Here is a 22,459-nt window from a genome sequence, read left to right on the forward strand (position 1 = left end):
AACACGACTGGAAATCCGTAACCGGGTCAGTTGAGTCCCGATTTCAGTTTGTATGAGCTGAAAGTAGGGTTCGAATGTAGTGAAGACCCCACGACGCCATGGATCCAAGTTGTCAACAAGGCATTGTGCAAGCAGGCGGTGCCTCCGTTATTATGAGGGCTGTATTTACATGGAATGGATTGGATCCTCTGGTCCAACTGAGCTGGTAATTGACTGGAAATAGGTATGTTCTGCAACCTGGAAATCATTGCAACCGTTGTTCCCAGACAATTATGGAGTTCTCACCGGGCCACAGGTATCTGCGATTGGTTCGAAGAACATTCCGGACAATCCTAACGAGTGATTTGACCACCCAGATCACCCGACAAGAATCCCATTTATGGGACACAATCGAGAGATTAGTTCGTGCATAAAATCCTGCACTGGCAACACTTTCACACCTGTAGACGACTACAGAGGCAGGATGAAGCAGTATCTCTGCAGGGGCTTCCAAGGACATGTCACGCTGAGCTGCACACTAAGCCGGGCGAGAGAAGATCCGATGTGATAGTAGGAGGTACCCTCTGACTTCTGTCAACTCACTGCACGTAAAAGTGTTTTCTTTAGAAGCGCAACAGAGGACACTGAATTGCACACCACAGACATAGGCCCAATAGGTATATGTTGTAAATCCGTAACCAAGAACTTGACGTGTACAGTCGCCTGCTAGCCTGAAGCTTATGGTGCCCATAGCGGCTAAGATATAATGATTTAGTTTGTTGTACAGTAACACTGCTGCTGGCCATCACGAATTTCCTTTTGTTCATTTTACTAACGTCTAGAAAATAATTAGCATCATCAAATGGGTTTTTAATGGCTTTAGGATTTTATGTGCGGTGTTTTCGTTGTGGCAGCTGCCGCAAAGTTCTGGTGATTTTGCAGTATTCTAAACAAGCGCCGTTATTTATTTCTCCCTTTTCCTCTCCCTTAATATAATGTCGAATTTGGAGGCAACTTTTACTTATTAATTTATTGTTCTTCTCCTATGTAGACTCATACTTACTGCAAATCAATTCACAGTCCAATGTACACCTTGGCATCGGGACTGTTCGTAAGCAAAGATTTGCTACATATTTTCATCAGAGATGTGATGTTACAGATCGTCCTCAGTGTATCTTTAGTGCAGAGTAGTTTTATCTTGCATAGTCTGAAACAATTGTTTACTTATATATCAACTGCAACACCACTACCTGTTTGTGTGTATCACGGTTTTATTTTATTTAAGAATACTAACGTGGTACCTAAAGAAACTAGCTAAGTCACACTCGTTTTCCCCATTCTCTTCTTCATTTTCATATTTTTTATGGTATGAATGATTCTCAGGTTCTTCAAAAATGTCAATTTTATTACCTTTAATAATTTACCTTCAGGTAACTTTATAACTTCCTATGTTTCCAAATGGTTGTCACGTTTTGTGTAGGGCTGTGGCTATTCCTGATTATGTGTGTAGGCTCTAACGTGATCTGTAGACGCAGTGTGTCCTGTCGTGTTTGTACCGGTCTTAATCACACTTTATACTACGTAATAGCTTCAGGAGTGGAGAATCCAGTGTTTAGTTGCATATTTGACGATACTTACTGGTTTTGTGATATGTTGCCCGTATATGAGCTCTTTGTAGCTGTTTGTTTTCATCCTTTTCCTATGTAGTGCAGTTTGTACATGGTCCTTCTTCTACTTTGTCCAGTATAGAGTCAACAAATATAGCCGTGACGTCATAGGTAACTACAGTGCGTTGCACTACATTTATTACTTGTCGTTTGTTTTAGACTTTAAAGGCCTTTTGATTGCCTAGAGCAATACTGATTATTTCTTTATTTGTTTATGAATGTTTGTGTGCTATGATTTGTGATTTTGGTTGTAATGTTTGTCCCCCAGTTTTTGCTGCATGTTTATCGTGTCTTCTAATATGTAGGTCCAGATACTTGGTACTTTTTCACGTTCACCGCAACTGCCATTTTTCTTTGTGGACTACTAACAGTATTGGTAGTCTGTTTCACTAGTCTACATTTATCCTACACAACACAATTTTTCATAGACGACATTCTTGCCTCTTAGACTGTTTATGTTCCAGATAATTTATGTATATGTCATTTATGGTAGCAGACATACATGGTCCGAGTTTTCTTTTATGTGGGTGCTTATAAGCGTAACCACTAAACGTGAAACAGTTGTAACTTGCCATTAGCTGAAGAAGTTCTATGAAACCAATAAACTCTGTGTATGCGAGTTTTTTATGTTGGGTTGTTCTGGATTACCGCTACAGCGTCTTGCAAAGTTCCCTTTCAGTGAAAACTGGCACTATCCAGTGATAAGAACTAGGTATCCTGAAGGAGCTCTGTGGCTAGTAGCTCTTGAGTTAATGACAAAATATTTTTGTGGAATATGTTGTAATATGTGTTTAAGTCTTCGTCAGTACTTTATCAAGTGTCTGGTAATATCATAGACATGACTGCTAGCATCGCTGGATTTGCTTCGACGTGTATTTTTGGCTGTGCTCTTAAACGCGATGCCTTGAGGTTCATACATATTACAAATTTCCTTACAGCCTCAGTCAGCAGGGAGATGCGTGTTCTTTATTTGCTCCTTAATTTAAATGTTTAATTGTATTACTGAGTCTTTCGCTCTCTGCTGTAAACTGTTAGCATCAGAGAACTGGCGTGGTTTCATTGTAGCTAGGGTACTTCCTTTGTTTGCCTTCGGAATATGGAGTACTCGTTTTTCTGTTAATATTTACAAATAATAAGTTTTTCCTAATAGTGTTTGTATATTTACATCTAAGCTTTTCTTTCCTAATTTCAGTTTTTGTAATCTGTAGCTGCTTTTGTATCCGTATTAGGTTTTACAGTATCACATGCGTTTATAGCTACAGTCATGACCTGCTTTACCCTTTCTCTTCCTTTCGATCGATTTTTCTGATTCGTTGTTAACCTCTCTGCCGTATATTCGCTTTGTGTTTTTGTCAGCTATTACTGGGTAAGAATTATAAATTAACCTCGATCCCAATATCTGATGTTTCGCACTGTGTATATTGCAAACGTTAAAGTTCACCACTATATCTTTGATGTGCTACAATTACAGTTGCGCAGTACCGTTACAACGGTTCAGTAGTTTTGGTACAGTACATAAGTGACATAGCACACAGTAAAATTCCCGGTAGTATTGGTAGAACTGGTAGGAAAAGAAACATAACTGAATGTGTAATGGAGGAGAAACTGAGAGCGAACGACTCCTCTTTGCTTTTCTTTTTTCATTACGGGTGCCGGATCTCAGTGGGTGAGAGTTATCCGGTTGGAAGACACCCATCGATCGTTGTCATTAATGGCAGCATAACAGGTGGAATCACCAGATTGACGTACCAATTTGTAGCCAAGGTAGGTGGGATAACAAGAAGAGTGCTCCCACTGTCACAGGAAATCGCTTCCCAGACCATAAATGAAGGTGTGGGTCCAGTGTGTCCAGCATGCAGAGAGGTTGGTGGCAGGCCCTTGACTGGCCTCCTTCTGAGCAACACACGGCCATCACTGGCACCGAAGTAGAACCAGCTTTCATCAGAAAACACAACAGACCTTCACCTGCCTTCAAACGAACTCTCGCTTGACACCATGGAAGACGCAAATGGCCGTGGTTTGGGGTCTGTGGAATAAATGCTGTAGGGCAGCTGGGTCGGAGCTGGCCTAGAAATAACCTATTGGTAACAATTCGTTGTGTGTCTATGGTGCCAGGTTCTTTACTTCAATTGTTCTTTTTTCTGCAAAAACTGGTAGAAGCCGACCTCGGGGAAGATCACTTTGGATTCCGTAGAAATGTTGGAACACGTAAGGCAATACTGACCCTACGACTTATCTTAGAAGCTAGATTAAGGAAAGGCAAACCTACGTTTCTAGCATTTGTAGACTTAGAGAAAGCTTTTGTCAATGTTGACTGGAATACTCTCTTTCAAATTCTGAAGGTGGCAGGGGTAAAACACAGGGGGCGAAAGGCTATTTACAATTTGTACAGAAACCAGATGGCAGTTGCAGGGGTCGAGGGACATGAAGGGGAAGCAGTGGTTGGGAAGGGAGTGAGTCAGGGTTGTAGCCTCTCCCCGACGCTATTCAATCTGTATATGGAGCAAGCAGTAAAGGAAACGAAAGAAAAGTTTGGAGTAGGTATTAAAATCCATGGAGAAGAAGTAAAGACTTTGAGGTTTGCCGATGACATTGTAATTCTGTCAGAGACAACAAAGGACTTAGAAGAGCAGTTGAACGGAATGGACAGTGTCTTGAAAGGAGGGTATAAGATGAACACCAACAAAAGCAAAACAAGTGTAATGGAATGTAGTCGAATTAAGTCGGGTGATGCTGAGGGAATTAGATTAGGAAATGAGACACATAAAGTAGTAAAGGAGTTTTGCTATTTGGGTAGGAAAATAACTGATGATGGTCGAAGTAGAGAGGATATAAAATGTAGACTGGTAATGGCAAGGAAAGCGTTTCTGAAGAAGAGAAATTCGTTAACATCGAGTATTGATTTAAGTGTCAGGAAGTTGTTTCTGAAAGTATTTGTGTGGAGTGTAGCCATGTATGGAAGTGAAACATGGACGATAAATAGTTTAGACAAGAAGAGAATAGAAGCTTTCGAAATGTGGTGCTACAGAAGAATGCTGAAGGTTAGATGGGTAGATCACATAACTAATGAGGAGGTATAGAATAGAATTGGGGAGAAGAGGAATTTGTGGCACAACTTGACTATAAGAAGGGATTGGTTGGCAGGACATGTTCTGAGGCATCAAGGGATCACCAATTTAGTACTGGAGGGCAGCATGGAGGGTAAAAATTGTAGAGGGAGACCAAGAGATGAATACAGTAAGCAGATTCAGAAGGATGTAGGCTGCAACAGGTACTGGGAGATGAAGAGGCTTGCACAGGATAGAGTAACATGGAGAGCTGCATCTCAGGATTGAAGACCACAACAGCAACAACAATAAATTTGGATTTAAAACAGAAAAAGTTTATTTGACTGACTAAAATTAAAGTGGCTGAAAATATAATGAATATAGTTTACTGCTACACATTCAGTACGATGCGTCAGAGTCATACGCCGAACACGATGGACTTCCCTCGTGGTAGTGGTACGTGGCCATCCGGAGCCCGATCTTCTAGCGACTGTACATTCTCGTCATAACCGCTGCCAGCAAACATGTACATGGTTGACATTTCTGGGAAGTCTCTCTGCAATATCGCAGAGAAACATGCAGGTTTTCGTAGCTCTGTTACGTGACCTCGTAAAGACTTAGTGAGGTGTTGATAATGACGTCTTTGTCGACTTAAAGGCATTTTTCCCTGACGTCAACTCACGAAGTCCAATATGAAAGGTAACTGACGCCCACGACCATTACAGCATGTATTTAAAGCAAGCATGATTTACATCCTCATAGTGGCTCCACTACCCCCACTCTTAAGCGACTGGCACGACATTTGGATAGAAATCGTCTCACAGATATAGAAACACGGCAACCAACTTTCGTTTGTATCACGATTTATTGTTGGTGTTGCGGTTCTTTACGCGTCAATGTATTGAAATGAAATAAAAAAGTTGTAAAGAACTGTCAGCAAAACATCGTTAAAAAGGTAAGGTATACTGCACAGCGGAAGCCAGCCCAGTCACAAGCACGCAAGGCGGAATGATGAGTTTTCATTGCACTGCATGTTCTCGAACAAGAGGGACAGTGCCTTCGAACATGTGGTGCAGGAAGCGACGTGTTGCAAGCAGACGGCTTATCGCACTTTCCGCTGTTTGTTTACGCGGAAGCACTAACGAGGCCACGGTGCAGCTGCTGATTTCTTGGTGGCAGCCACGTATGGAATCTGCAGATTAGAATGCCGCCTGTGATAGAGATTTCGCAATGAATGTTGTACGTCTTTTTGGCTGTATAGTACCACGAAACTTCTATTGTAACATCGTTACATAATGTTTTTGCTCTCGAAGGATTATCTACTGTGAAAATTCACCTCTGATGGCTTTATCACCTATATATTTGCACAACAAAGTGTTTCTTCACTACAAGCGTACGCCGTTTCATCGCAAACGGCAGGATAATTGGCCACGCTAACAAGATTATGTCATCTTTCGAAATTTTCTTACGTCTGAGAAATAAAACACCTGTGAGATACCTTCATTGAGTATTAAATTGAAGCTCCAATACCTAGGTAATGGCATTCTGCAAAAACTTCTCAGAAAAGATTAGTGGTTTGCAAGTGCCGCTTCGTGTTTTAAGCATTGTTGGGAGATAGACGAAAGGAGAGGGAGAGGATAGTGTCTGAAGATGAAAAGACTTTGTGAAACCATGTTACTGGATTGTACTAATGTAATCCTAGTGATAGTTTTACATATATACCGTATATAATAATCTGAACAGAGTTCCATCGAATTCTCATATTGGTCGGCATTTCCCAAACAGTGCAATCGTTTGAATATCTGTTGTGCTGTTCCTCAGCATCATGCCTCAGTTACAGAACACACTACACAGGTAACATAAGCACATTAGAGTAGTAATCACTTAATTAAATTACAGAGCATGTGGAACATAATTCTGCTAACTCAGATCTTGCAAATTTTTTAAACTATTTTGGACGATTATCATCACGATTGTCTCAGTATTGTTTATATTGGTATTTCCGTATTTTGTGTAATACTTTCATATTTAAAGAGGCAGAGATTCATTACGTTTAAAAATAATTAATGTGTGGATTTATGATACAGAGCAAGGTAAAAAAAATATTCAGTGTTCCACTAGTGTGGTTAGATTACTAAACTGATAATCTAGCCATACAGAGAAAGCATTGTTGTGTACAGGAAGAAACCTTTATGTGGTACAGGTTATAAAGGCATGACAGGTACATTTTTTACTTTGCAGAAAATAAGGGATTTAGGTATCCTAGTGTATTGACAATACAGCAAGGCACGGCAACGACAGTTTCATAGATTCTGTTGAAGAACACCATACGTGACTGTGTGAATTTTGATAAATACAAAAATATGCCAATGTTAACTGTTACTTTGGCTTTTGGAAGTTTTAAGAAAATGGCTCAAAACTTTCAATAATTACACTTTTAATGGAAACATACAATATTAAAATACGAAATATAGTACGTATTTTACATGACATTATACAATAAATACTTATGGCTATTTGTATTTTTTGTTTCTTTTGCACTTCACCTAGAAATAAATAACTGCAGAAGTTGCTCTGCGGCCATTTGTTGGCTACAGTGATCTGCAGCAAGTGCACACGTTTCTAGTATCGGTGCTGCGACCTGGAGTGAAGAACATCTGCGTCTTCATCCCGAGCATCGACGATAGCCCGCATTACTAACAGTAATCTGTAACAAATAGATCATAATAGTGATTTCAATAGTTATTCGTTTACTCTTAGCTGTAAATCATTTAAATCATTTCTTGCTGGATATGTTGTTGAATTAATTTTATTATTATACACTTATTACACTGTTTTCCTTTGGAACTCTAGGTCAGTAGCACATAATCGCCGAATGCTTCATTATATTTCGACAACCTCTTAAAACAAGTGAACAGAAATATTAAAACTGTATTAATGAATCAACAATACCAATAAAATAATAACAATCATTCTCGGGTAAAGAAAAACCTAACTGAGAAGTTTACGCGGGGTAGCCATTGATGATGAAGACATATCTCATCTGACACAACGTTGTTTGCAGTTATATTGCCACATTATTAAGTTATTTACTGATGCACTCATTTTCAACTGTATGACGAATTACAATGAAGTTAGTGAATGCTTTTTGGGAAAACACGCAGCCATAAACCAAGGTCATATCCACAATGAACCACACAACGAAGACAAATGGACGACAGTGGTCTTTTCGACAGCGAAATTCGAAAAGGGAGCGTCTGTAATCAAGTACGTAGCCATAGCACTACACACTACCAGACAGACAAAGCAGAATCTTCACCGCGGCCGAGAAGAAACTCATAAGCCTTCAGTGATAGCCAGATAATAAACGTGTGGTTAGCAAATTTCGTGACTACATTTTCATAAAGTTGATGAAGGAAACGTGAACACAAAATCCCATGTATAATTGCATACGAAAAGGGACAGTTTCATTCAGGGCACGCAATACCAAGTTATTGTGAGGAGAAACTATTAAAGTAACACGTTGCTGTAAACAGCAACAGTTAATATAACTGCAGTGCTATGAAGACGATGAAGTAGGTAACTTCCGGTAGCAAAAGTATGTGAGGAACGCAATATAGTATTACGATTAATTCAATAATAAAATCTGTAAACCACGACCTTGGGCTGATGTATCACTTGTTTACTGCCGACAAAATGCGATATTAGAAATACAATTTTTTTCCTTCAGAAACGCTTTTCTTGCCATCGCCAATCTAAATTTTATGTCATCCAAGGATCATCAGTTACTTTGCTTCCCAAATAGAAAAACTCATCTAGTACTAATCTAACGCCCTGAGGATCGCCTGATTTAATTCGACAACATTCCATTATCCTCGTTTTGCCCTTTTGATGTTCATATTATATCCTCCTTTTAAGACATGTCCATTCTGTTCAATTGCTCCTCTAAGTGCTTTGCTGTCTCTGGCAGAATTACAATGTCATCGGAAAACCTCATAGATTTCATTTCTTCTCCCTGGACTTTAATTTCTACTGTAAATATTTCTTTTGTTTCCTTTACTTCCTGCTCATTACTTAGATTGAATAACGTCGGATACAGGCTACATCCCTGCTCACTCCATTCTCAATCACTGCTTCCGCTCGACTCTTTATAACTGCCGTCTGGTTTCTGTACAAATTGTAAGTACCCTTTCACTCCGAGCATTCTACCCGTGCCACCTTTAGTGTATTCCAGTTAACATTGTCAAAAGCTTCCTCTAATTCTACGAATGCTATAAACCTAGGTTTATTTTGGTTTAGCCTATCATCTATGAGAAGTCGTAGGATCAATATTGCCTCGCGTGTTCCTACATTTCTCCGGAAACCCAGCTGTTCCGTAAAGGATTCATTTTAGAATTTAGAAACCATGACTTATTACACAGGTACGTCGGTAATTTTCACGCATGTCAGGATCTGCTTTCTTTGGGATTCGAATTACTATGTTCTTCTTGAAGTTTGCGGGTATTTCGCCTATCTCATACATCTTGCTCACTAGATGGAACAGTTTTGTCATGGCTGGCTCTCCCAAGGCTGTCTGTAGGTCTAAACGAATGTTGTCTACTCCTGGGGACTTGTATCGATTTAAGTCTTTCTGAGCTTTGTTAAATTCTTCAAGCAGTATCATGTCTCCCTTCTCATCTTCAGCTGCGTCATCTTCCATTTCCACAATATTGGCCTATAGTATGTCTCCCTTGCATATACTCCCTTGTATATACCTTCTATGTACTCCTTCCACCTTCCTGCTTTCCATTCTTTGCTCAGGACTGGTTTTTCATCTGAGCCCTTGATATTCATACAGGTGGTTCTCTTTTCTCCAAAGGTCTCTTTAACTTTCCTGTATTCAGCATCTATCTTATCGCTGGTGATTTATGCTCCTACATCCTTACATTTGTCTTCTAGCCATTTCTGATTAGCCATTTTGCACTTCCTGTCGGTCTCATTTTTTGGATGTTTGTATTCCCTTTCGCCTCTCTCATTTACTGCAATTTTATATTTCGTCTTTTCATCGATTCAATTTAATATCCCTTGTGTTACCAAAGGATTTTTTCTAGCCCTCGTCTTTTTACGTGCTTTGCCGTTTGCTGCCTTCACTATTTCGTCTCTCAAAGCTACCCATTCGTCTTCTCCTGTATTCCTTTCCCATGATCTTGTCAGTCGGTTCCTATTACTCCCTCTGAAACTTTCTACAGCCTCTGGTTCTTACAGTTTATCCAGGTATCACCTTCTTAAATTCCCTCCTTTTTGCAGCTTCCTCAGTTGTATTCTACAGTTCTTAACCAATAAATTTTGGTCTTCTTCCTCATCTGCCTTTGGAACTGTCTTAGAACTTAAAACCGGGTTCTGAAATCTCTGTCTTACCATTATGTAATCAATTTGAAACCTTTAGGTGTCATCAGGTCTCTTCCTCGTTTACAACCTCCTTTCATGTTTCTGAAACCAAGTGTTAGCTGTGGTTAAATAATGCTCTGTGCAAGATTCTACCAGACGGCTTCCTGTTTCATTCCTTTCCCCCAGTCCATATTCACCTGCTACCTTTCTCTCTCTTCCTTTACCTACTACCGAATTCCAGTCCCCCATGACCATTAAGTTTTCGTCTCCCTTAACTATCTGAAAAATTTCTTTTATCTCATCATACATTTCCTCAATCTCCTCCTCATCTGTGGAGTTAGTTGGCATATAAACTTGTACTACTGTGGTGGGTGCGGGCTTCGTGTCTACCTTGACTACAATAATGCGCTCACTATGCTATTCATACTATCTTACCCGTGTTCTTATTTTGTTATTTATTTTTCAATCTACTCCTCCATATTCCCTTTGTGATTTTGTATTTATAACCTGTATTCACCTGACCAGAAGTCTTCTTCCTCCTGTCATCGAACTTCATTGATTCCCAATATATCTAACTTTAACTTATCCATTTCCCTGTTCAAATTTTCTAACCCACCTGCCCGATTAAGGGATCTGACATTCCACGCTCCGATCCGTAGAGCGCCGGTTTTTTTTTCTCCTGATAACCTCATCCCCCTGAGTATTCTCCTTCCGGAGATCCGAATGGGGGATTGTTTTACCACCGGAGTATTTTCCCGAAGAGGATGCCATCATCATTTAATCATATTGTAGAGCTACATTCTCCCTGGAAAAAATTGTGGCTCTAATTTCTCCCTTCTTTCAGCCGTTGGTAGCACCAGCACAGCAAATCCGTTTTGGTTGATTTTACAAGGTCTGATCAGTCAATCATCCAGACAGTTGCCCTGTAACTACTGAAAAGACTGCTGCCCCTCTTAAGATACTACTCGCTTGTCTGGCATCTCAACAGATACCTCTCTGTAGCACCTACGGTACGACTATCTCTATCGTTGAGGCACGCAAGCCTCCCCACCAACGGTAGGGTCCATGGTTCATGGGAGGGAGGGACGGGGGGGGGGGGGGGGGCAGAGTGGCACTGTAACCTAGAGATAGCATTAAAACCAGGTAAAAGTAGCCTGACCGATTAAATTCTGGCTTTCAAGGAGAAAACAGATGCCGTTAAACATCTTAAACATAGTTTGTAAGGGAATGAAAACGATAGCATTGTAGCAATTTTACACGTTCGTCTCGTGTAGATCACATAGACCGTTAAGGCTGTTTCCAACCTATATAAAATATTATAACGCATGTTTAAAAGGCGTTTGTAATGACATGTGAATCACCTCGTACTACTCTCCATATTTCAGCGAGGATTCCAGTGAGGACTGGGGACGACAGACAAGTTATCGCATCTGTCACTGGATATCCGGTTGTTTTACAAATAAACAGGTAATGAAGTTTTAAACAGACTACAGTAATGCGTACAACAATGTACATTTACTTGTGGATACCACAAAGTTTCGTCTACAGCCAAATGCCACAGGTCCAGTAAAGGAATTTGATATTTGTTCCAGTGAGGTCCGAAGCATCTACTAACAAAGAACTAAAATACTGCAGAATGTCGATGTAAACGAAAAGCTCCCACAGTGGCTACAAGTGAACTCTTCTTACACAGCACCTAGTACGTTGGCAGTAAGCATACCCTCTCGACGCAATCACATCGACTGAAACCGTAGTAATAAGTGTTTACCAAATGTGATAAGCTCTGCATGTACTTCACACCACAACCATGATTTCTTCAGTGCGAAGGCAGCCCTGTTCTGTTTGAATTGGCATTATTGGTGTTCCCAGAGGCTACTGAAAAGTAAGTAAAGAAAAAGTTTACGTAGGCATTATCATATTTTAGGCATCTGTAATGTAACGGCAATCGTATCAAGTGCAGAACAACCACAATCCCACAATCTTCTAGAATGTTAGTGCCTGATGCAGTTGGTTATGAATAAACTCTATTACCGGGCAATAACAGCTTAGATAAAATATTAATGGTATTTTTCAGTAATCTGGGAACATATTTTTACGACTTACAGAAAGAACGTTTCCGTGCCAAATTTTTACAAATAATTCATTCAGATATGCTGTGGAGTCACAGTGGTGGTTTCGGTGGAACAGCGTCATTCATCTGACGTTAAGCAATAACCGCAAGCGACATGTTACGATTCGCTTCTGGGAAATATTTTTAACTGCCCGCAAGCTAAACTGAGTGTTAACAGGGACACGGCATAAGACTAGGCACAGTGTAGTCCTTAGTTCCAAGTGGAGTTCTTACGGAGATATTATATAATGACACATTTTGCAATAGCAATTTCGTTTCATAAAGAAGCTGTCTTTATACAACAGCAGCGTCGTCTAACGCTTAAAGAGTAAACTCCACTGAAATTTTCCAATTTTTCTTATATATTAGTATTCGTGTAGTATTTATTGGACGGAATGTAATGTAGAAAAAAGTACTTCTCACATCATCAGAGTTTGAACAATTCTGCACAGATTTTCCAGTTGAATGTTCGTGAAGTTATAAAACTGTAGCTTCTTATTATTACAAGTTCATGAATGATACCATTATCGCTCTTAATTGTATATAACCACCTCCAATATATAAATGCATGATTTTAGACCTTATGGATTCGACTTCTGTCCATAAACAGAATCATACCTGAAATACTAATTTATATGCTCCAATTAAATCTAGAGGTTTCTAGAAGAGAGTATGTGTTAATTCTCGTAGAGACCACCATGTGTATATTTCAGTAGCTCAGCAATTATACCACGCTAGGAATATGAAAAAGTTTGAAACTCTTATGACAGTTAAGATTGCAGTACAACCATAATTACAGAAATCGGGCACCAATACAAAGGGCCAAATATTGCAAAGAGAATCACAGCAAGTATCTTGGCCAGGATTGAAAATCATTTCGCAATACTGACGTATATCGGCAACTGCAGCTAATTCGTGTAACTCATGTTGCATTTGAGAAACATGGATTGAAAGCGGATGTGGACTTCTCCGTTGATTTTTTGAGTTACGCAAGGGAGGTGGGCTTCGACTCATTAGATCTTTTTGACGTACCACACAGATGTGGATCTGCACCACGAACTGTTTTGCTAAAAAATTATTTAATTTCTGTATACTATACACTTTCGAAGATTTCAGGGTAATACCTACGTCAGTATGCGACTCTACTTTGGTTCATACGTTCCTTCTCTTTCGTAAACCACGTCACGTCCTACAACTTATTTCGTTCAGTGGGACAAAAACAATTCGCATGTTGTTGTATTACTCGTTACTAGAAAGTTGATAAATAAAAATCCCGGGCTGCAGACAATGTGGCCATAATGTTTCAAGCGGATGAAGTCGATCTCGTCTTTTTTCCGTGAAGGGTTACAGGTTTAACCCAACCTGCGCAGAGAATCCGTTGAACTATTTTGAGAAAATCTAAATATTTCTGAGAGCTTTGCATTCGAATATTCTTTCCGACAGCGTTCTTCAGATGAGGCACCCTTCTTTCAAAAATATTTACGCAGTTAGTTTTCCAAGTTAAAAATAGCGTACTCTTCTTCTAAGACATCCCGGGACTCAAATATTACATATAGGTATAATCACGGATCTTCCAGGTACTTTATACTTAATGTATGTTTCCACTGCTTTCATCTGTGGTTACAGTTTTGCAACGTCTACGTGCGAACTTTAACCAAAAAACGTACGACCATTATTGAATGCTGCCTCAGGTGTTAAAGAAATGATGGATTAGGCTTGTTACCAATTTTCAGCATTTTCAGATGATTTTATGTTGATGATAAAGTGTCGAAAAGAAAGTGTTTCACAACCCCGTGATGTTTCAAATAAGAGTTTCATTGAAACACAGGCAAGTTTTATGATAGGTATAAACAAAATTGTTTTGCGGGTGAACTTACGCTGCTGTGCAACATACGTCAACGCAGTTATAACAGCAAGTACTTCACGACAAAGCGTCTCTGTATTGCGAAGCTAATTTTTCGCTGTGATGTCGTTCTCCACCGATAAGGTGTTAGGTCTGTGATTCGCTTAATTAAGGAGGGGTTCTCAAATTGTACTATAAGGGATAGAGCTGTGTCAAAAAAGAACATGGAAACAAGAAAATTCATTAAAGAAAAGACTAGTTGCAGATACTGTCATACAATAGATGTCATGTGCAGTGCTAAAAAAACTGCTTTTGAACTACGGGAGGAAACAACCATCAGTCAGACACCAAACTCAGTAATGAGTCGGTGGTGTACATACTAAGACACTATAAATTTAACTATTGGACTCGACATTTGTTAAATGCAACAGTGAAATAATGTACGGGGCTGTCACAGTTGAGTTGTGGTACTGGGTGTCCACAAAAATAACTCGGGATAGACTCAAGTAATAAATTGTTTTTACTGAATGTATGCTGAACTGTTACAATCAGTTTACTTTTCTCATACTTCACCAAACTGTTCCACTATTTATCTCTCGTCAACACCGTCTGAAACAAGGGTGCTTATTGTGAAAAAATTACTATCGAAATTAAATAGACTTCTCATTACAGCATTACGAACACACGACTGCACTGTGATGTTTAGGTGGAATCTTAAGTTGACATACGATGCATTACTCACAAAAATATTGTCGTTTTCTTTTTTAAACAGTTTCAACCAGAATCACTGTGTGACAAACGTAGTTTTTAATACTTTTATTGCATCAGCTGTGGTCGTTTATTAAATTTCACCCTCTTCTGGTGCCTACCGAACACGCAGCACACTGCAACAAAAACCACTTTACCAGTCTAAAAGAAATGACAGGAAATAGGTATTAAAATGAACGCACACACACAAACAAGTATCCCACATCCCACTACACGACTCTCTATGGATGCGCTCCACTTTGCCGCCCCCCCCGCCCCCCCTTTACATCTGTTCACCATCTAATCGAAAGAAATCGTCGTCAGGATCTTGCCTCCGTAATCAAATTACGTGGCTTACATTTAAGGAAAAACATGGTTTAAGAGTTGAAAGTCTATCAACAACGTAATGTAATGATCAGTCAAATACTGTGAAATACTTTCTTACACAGAAGCTGAAAGTCGCCAGACAGACATATAAGTCCCTCTATTCATACTACATTTAAATAATTTGCATGGGGTACTGGTTCGGTAGCATATCTTTGAAGAATCGGCACGATGGAAGTATTGAAAGTCCCCTATTTCTAAACATATAATGACATCTTATAAAGTAATTATTTTATGGATAATCTAAGTTTGTTCAGCAGCCTAATCTTGCCAAGACATCAAGTAACATGGAAGTTTACACTTAATTTACGTTTCCAATTCTTCCACCTGTGGATGCAGCTCTTCGACCCCTGGCATCGCCGGCCGGGGAAGGCGAGCGGTTCTAGGCGCAACAGTCTGGAACCGCGCGACCGCTACGGTCGCAGGTTCGAATCCTGCCTCGGGCCTGGATGTGTGTGATGTCCTCAGGTTAGTTAGGTTTAAGTAGTTCTAAGTTCTAGGGGACTGATGACCTCAGAAATTGAGTCCCATGGTGCTCAGAGCCATTTGAGCCATTTTGAACACCTGGCATCATTTCATCAAGAAAAGTACATGCCTTTCGAATGCTGCCTTCCCGTTAAAAATGAAGGATGGGCTGGTTACGAATTTTCAGCATTTTTGGAAATTTCTGTCGACGTTAAAGGTCGACAAATAAGAATTTTACCGAATGGGGCGTTTACGATTAGAGCACGATAGAAACACAAACAACGCAACTAATTTTATAACACCCATAAAAAACTTATTCTAATGTATTTTTGGCCTTAAATACTACCATCATAATCAGCGATTATATAAGTAATTAACACTTCATGTACGTTCCCAACGTTTTTATCTGTGGATATAGTTTTGTGGCCACTTTGTATGCAAACTTTTTTCTTGGCGATAAGCCACAGGCGATTCAAACGCAGAATGATATTGAACTTTACGTTTACTTTCATTGTGAAGTAATGTTTTGCAAGGTAGTTGTCCAGTAAACCGAGATTTTGTAATATGTCTCATACTCACATAATTGTAGCCTAAACATCACATTGCTAACTAAATTCGTTACATCTTAACGTAAAAGTTGTTTGGGGTTTACAGCAGATTTCGGTAACAATAAGTGTTTATATTCTAGGGTCTTGGTCTGTTATGAAATACATCAAAAAAATGTTCAAATGTGTGTGAAATCTTATGGGACTTAAATGCTAAGGTCATCAGTCCCTAAGCTTACATACTACTTAACCTAAGTTATCCTAAGGACAAACACACACAGCCATGCCCGGGGGAGGACTTGAACCTCCGCCGGGACCAGCCGCACAGTCCATGATTGCAGGGCCTTAGACCGATCGGCTAATCCCGCACGGCATGAAATACATCGTGTAACACCTAGATTGTGGTACATGTTCTTACACTTGTTAGTGAACCCGCGTACAGTTAAACTTCATTTGAAATAGAGGATGCAAACCGCGCAGTCCACACTTCGTTTTGACCACTTTATGATGTGGCACATGTAAAGGGCTAGTTTCATAAATATATTTATGTATGTGTGAAATTTACTGCTAGTCAGATTTTCTGATTGATCTTGTAACCATTTCTTAGACTTTCACCGCGATTCGTTGTCTTCTAGTTGAGATCTGGTGTTCTGCCGGTGGTTCGCCTCTTTCCAACAGGGTATTTCAGTGAACACCTGATGAAGACGTCGAGCTACGGCGTGGTAACATTGTGTTGGGAAGACCCGGAACACCGGCAGAACAACCGTTGACAACGAGATGACAACAAATGTGTTACGTTACATAGTAGAGGGTTCAGTTAGTACCTCAGTGGATGACCACTCTGCAACGGCCACCGAAGAATTTTGATCCCGGAGGGCAGGCGTTGACCTTGAGCTTGGGGAAGTAGAGCGGTCTCGATGCCCAAGCGACGTCCGTCAACGCCGCTAGAACGACCACCAGGACGAGCAGAAGCAGCAGCAGTGCGGAGCGGGACCGGAGAGCCATGGCTGGAGTACAACCTTCCACCGTGCCGGCGGCATTCTTATACCTGCGCTGCAGGGTCGCGATTTGCGCAGTTACCGGGCGCCCATTCTTCGGAACGTACCGAAAATAGCAGATCAGCCAGATACCGCGGAAGTTGCGGCCGGCCGCTTCCCCTGTGACCACAGCGGCGGACGTAATCTCGGCGTTCAACAGTCTCTTTCCTGTACTTGGTTTTTTAAGCAATTTGCATTCGTAGCGATCGGAATGATTAGTGCCATTTTTGTGGTTGTCGGAATGATAGCGTGTACTTGTTGCTTGGTTCCACGCATCCGGTTGGCAAACCTCGCAAGTTTTACCTAACCTGAAAGTGACAGAGACACTGGTCATTGTGAGTGCGTCATGCGAAGTCCCACTATCGTGACGTTACATTCATCCATTCCCGGAACTTTGTCACAGACTACCAAAACCACCAACAGACTACCAAGACAGCCAACGCTGGCGTGTTGCCTGTACTTTATAGTCAACCGTCAGGGCGGTACTCATTACCCATCATGAACCGTATGAAAACTCATAAGACGAAGAAACGAGAAACAGAATTTTATTTGCAGTGCCACTTGATTAATATCTCCAGCGACACATCCACAAGCTTCCGCCTTCAGTGTATACATCTGCATAACTCTCTACTGACTGTGTGTGTGTGTGTGTGTGTGTGTGTGTGTGCGTGCGTGTGTGTGTGTGTGTGTGTGTGTGTGTGTGTGTGTGTGCGTGCGTGCGTGTGTGTATGTTTGTGTCTGTGTTTTAACTGTTTCAGTTCATTCAGCTGTGTAAGGTAGGGTTCATCAGAGCACAAACGTGTGCACACACATGCGCGCACACACACACACACACACACACACACACACACACACTTCCAATGGTCAGGTTTCACTGATAAATGCACCATTTCACGTCCATACTTATTCTGGAGAACGCTACTTGCTTGAGAATGAATAGGAACTCGAATTTAGGTGCTCAAATGTTTCAAATGGCTCTGAGCACTATGGGACTTAACATCTGAAGTCATCAGTTCCATAAATGGTAGAACTACTTAAACCTAACTAACCTAAGGACATCGCACATCCATGCCCGAGGCAGGATTCGAATCTGCGACCGTAGGAGTCTCGCGGTTTCGGACTGAAGTGCCTAGAACCGCTCGGCCACCATGGCCGGCTAATTTTGGTGCTCTCAACCAAAATCACGCTCAACTTTGACGTACATGAAACCATGGATATAGTACACTCGAGACATTGTTTTCTTCTTTTTCAATGAAGTAGTTCATAGGTTTAAAAACTTACCTCCGTTACCTTTGCTCTTTGTCCACGAAACTCAGTCGCTAAATTGTCAGCGTTAATGCACTTGATGTTGCTCTTCCAACACGAACGCATGTGAGAAGGATTTCAAAAAAGTTTGTTTATCTAGATTGCAAAATGCAAAACCTGTGGAATCTACGCGAAGCAGAGGAGTAAATTGCTTATTGGCTTATATTAAGGTTCATTGTATATGTCAATATGTAAATACACACTGACACAATACTTTTTGACATTCTAAACTGGCCAGTAGCACCTCTTACGTCACCTGTATATCTGCTACCGCATGTGGACCTCGATTCAGTGGGAGCAAGGAATGAAAATATAAGCCGTATAAAAATGAAAAAAAAAGAGGATGCAGTACGGTGGAGGACAGGCAGTCTTCTTTAGTACACATATCAGCAACCCTGGCAAATCTAAATCTGCTCTTCGGTAATGGTTCAAATGGCTCTGAGCAGTATGGGACTTAACAGCTGTGGTCATCAGTCCTCTAGAACTTAGAACTACTTAAACGTACCTAACCTAAGGACATCACACACATCCATGCCCGAGGCAGGATTCGAACCTGCGACCGTAGCAGTCGCACGGTTCCGGACTGCGGGCCTAGAACCGCGAGACCACCGCGGCCGGCTCTTCGGTAATGTTCAGTACCATGTTGCTCGATCCCTTATAGATTGTACCATCCTCGCACAGTGCGACGACATCCCTCACGAGATCATCCACTGTATGAGGAGGGTTCATTTTACGACGAACTGTAGATATTAGCTGGCCCCAAGGAAGCTCAGTGAAGTTTGTGTAAGGAAACAGTGCATGCTGCTTCCTATAGGTAGGCTTTCACGAATTGGTCGCGGAGCGTTAGTGCACCTTCATCCTAAAAGACGATCTGTCACCAAGCTGTTAACTGTAGTGCACGACAGTTGGTTAGAGAATCCTGGTACGATATTAGATAGCCCTGAGATTACCCTCGCTATCGATGAGAAACGTCGGACGTTCGTACTTGACACCCGACCAGCGAATGACACACCCAGAGCTCTTCTTAACACACGGGACTGAATGCCTGTGACATACATATCTGCTTCTACACTATTCTACGACAATCATCATCAGTCGGACAATTCCCGCACTGGATTATGAAGAGAACAACGTCGTTGATAAAGGTCCCTTTCGAACTGTTCCATCGTCCAACTCCTTCGCGCACTTGTTGGTCGTAATGGCAACAGTTACGGGTCATCTGAACCAACACAGCCGTTTCAGTTACCTCCAAAACGACAGCGTACTCCCCTGATACACTCTCGTAGGGATACCTAGGAGCCGTGGGACATAGGTAGCGGTCGGCAGCTCGTACTGTTGCCAGCGGGCGAGTACTACGAAGAACATGTTTAATGTCATATGTCTCGGGAGAGTCGCAGAATTTTCATGACTCTGGTGCACGCAGAAAGCCTTCCGTACTGACAACCCTTATTGTCCTAAGATGGGAACTTGTGCACGGTCTGTACTGGAAATAACCCTTCCAGGATTGTTCACAGACTGAAAAATGCGCAATGCAAATTGACCAATTCATCACTGAAGGCTCAGGGCGCATTGCTGAACTGAAAGAGATTTAAGCATTACGTTCAACTCAATTAGACGCGTGGCTGAATGTAGCGATATCTTCTCGTGAAATAAGAATATGGAAAGTAGTTTCTTATGAAACAAACGCAAACTATTCAAGTCGGTTGTGCAAAACTTATTTTAGCTGATGCTTTCAGTGCCCCCAAAAACAAACGCTTATAAAACTTGTAAGCAACTATCAAACGTAGTTTGCCTGTATATAACAGATTTTTAAAACGTGTAGAAGTTCACACCACACCTAGAACAGCAGCAGCTTGTGGGAGTACGTTCCACTATTCTTTTGGTAAAGTACTAAAGTAGAACCAACTTGCCTTGTCTGTAATTTTAATATTCTCCTCAATCCACCTCTCTGTATAGTTTTTTACTGCCAAAACAAAATTGTTCGCTAACCTTACAACGAAGTCCAATCTCTCTTCTTTGCGAAAATTTGACGAGACAGACAACTGATGGTTTCTTCAAAAATAGAGTGTGTCATGGTGCAGACACAGTTTGTAAGTAACACAACGGTGGTGTGGTTGTGTAACTGTTTATGAATACAAACGAAAGAAAATGAGAGGACAAATCGTAACACTGGTAGAAACACGATGCATGAATACGAGCGACACCCGCGCTTAATCTCGCAACGCGTCGGATACTTGCGCCTCAGATTGCGTCAGTTGACACGCCTCATAGGAAGCGACCATCTGCGACCGCTTCCGACAGTCGAAGCCAGGCCGTACAGTCGTACACACCATGAGGGCACACGCGCTTTTGTTGCTGCTGCTTCTTCTGGCAATTGCTGCATCATCTCCTGGCGTTCCCGTGGCTGCAGCAAGTTTGCAACCGATAGAACAAGAACCACCACAGAAACATGAGAATGTGGTTATACTTAGACCGAGGTGCAAGGATGGCCAAGTTCTCGTCGGAAATAAGTGTCGTAATACGATGACTTTAAAATTAGGTACGTAACTATCATATTTAGTATACGCTTTCTGACATCGCGTAACCGAAATATGTAAATGTGTCACCATCAAGCGTAAGCAAAGCTGAGTCGTAGACACTATTTGAAACTTATCTTTCCATGTATGGAGATGGTATTTGTTCTTTCGGACATGTCCGAACGAACAGATACCATCTCCATATACAGTTAAGGCGGATGCACACGCATTGCCCGAACTCTTACGCGACTCGGTAAGATTGTCTGCCGCGAATAATGGGTGTAGTGGGCAGGAGCACTACGAATCCAGTGTGTGGATATTAAGTTGGGAATGTGGGTCTCATGGTGAGCGTGCAAGGGATAAATCCCTGCAGTCGCACTCTCAGATGGATAGAGCGTCTGCCATGTAAGCAGGAGATCCTGGGTTCGAGTCCCGGTCGGGACATACATTTTCAACTGTCCCTGTATTAAGGTATTAAGGTATTGATTTAATCATCATGTTATCTTTACATGTGTGATTACCAAATTTGTAGTATGAAGACTGTTCTACTCCAAAGAACAATCACTCAGCGAAGCACTGTTAGAATAAAGAGTGCGTTGTCAGTATGCTATTTCTTACATGTCAAGGTTTGGGATGAAATAATCTGAATTTTTTAGCAGCTCTCAGACGGCACAGGTCCGCCGCGAAGCACTTTTTACTATTCTTGTATGAGAATAAATTTTTGGGGTCAGTTCTGGCCTCCGGTGAAACTTTGTACTTTCATGAGTTACACCACCAGAATTAGTTCAAGCGCATACGGCAGCATATATATTTTATATGCGAATATTTTGAAAAACAATGAAATGATTGGCATCAGAAAAGTTTATCTTTCACTGTTTATGTAGAAGCTTAATTGGTGGAATTCGTAGAATGTAATACATAAAATATATTAGAAAATGACGCTCCAGAATACATTTTGAGCGTACTCTATATCGACTATGGCCTTTAAGACTAAAGTCTTACTAAGGAATTAGGGAAAATAAAAGTTTAGATTGCAGAAGGTACCGCTCATTGAATACAATAGATGGTGAAAGAGCAATTAGCACAGGAGGATGGGTACCACCCACAGTGGACGATACCACAGAGGGACTACACAACTTACTTGTTCGAAACAGTTTACTATCTGTTAAACTAATAGTACTATGTAATTAACCCTAATTTATGTCTGCTGTAAGTGGAGAACAAATTCAAGGTATAAGGTTCATTTATGAGTCTTACTAGTTACGTCAATATTTTATACTAAAGACAGTAGCGGCTTGTAACCACACATCTGCAGTTTTCTCGCAAACCTCTAATGTATATGGGAACGTTTCTACGTCTATATCCACAGCCGTACTGTGCTAACCACTGAACATGCTATTGTACCAGTCATTAGGCCTCTTTCCCACTACATTTACATATGGACCAT

General features: G+C 41.0%; 1 long non-coding RNA gene across 1 annotated transcript; it reads right to left on the minus strand.

Moving 5' to 3' along the window:
• Positions 1-7,113: 7,113 nt before the first annotated feature.
• On the minus strand, positions 7,114-17,240 carry LOC124789552. Its single transcript, XR_007016132.1, has 2 exons — positions 16,979-17,240; positions 7,114-7,400 (listed from the first exon to the last, which is right to left on the minus strand). It is a non-coding gene; the product is annotated as an uncharacterized LOC124789552 (long non-coding RNA).
• Between the last annotated feature and the right edge of the window lie 5,219 nt (positions 17,241-22,459).

The sequence above is a fragment of the Schistocerca piceifrons genome, chromosome 3 (assembly GCF_021461385.2).
Source record: "Schistocerca piceifrons isolate TAMUIC-IGC-003096 chromosome 3, iqSchPice1.1, whole genome shotgun sequence".
NCBI classification, from domain to species: Eukaryota; Metazoa; Arthropoda; class Insecta; order Orthoptera; family Acrididae; genus Schistocerca; species Schistocerca piceifrons.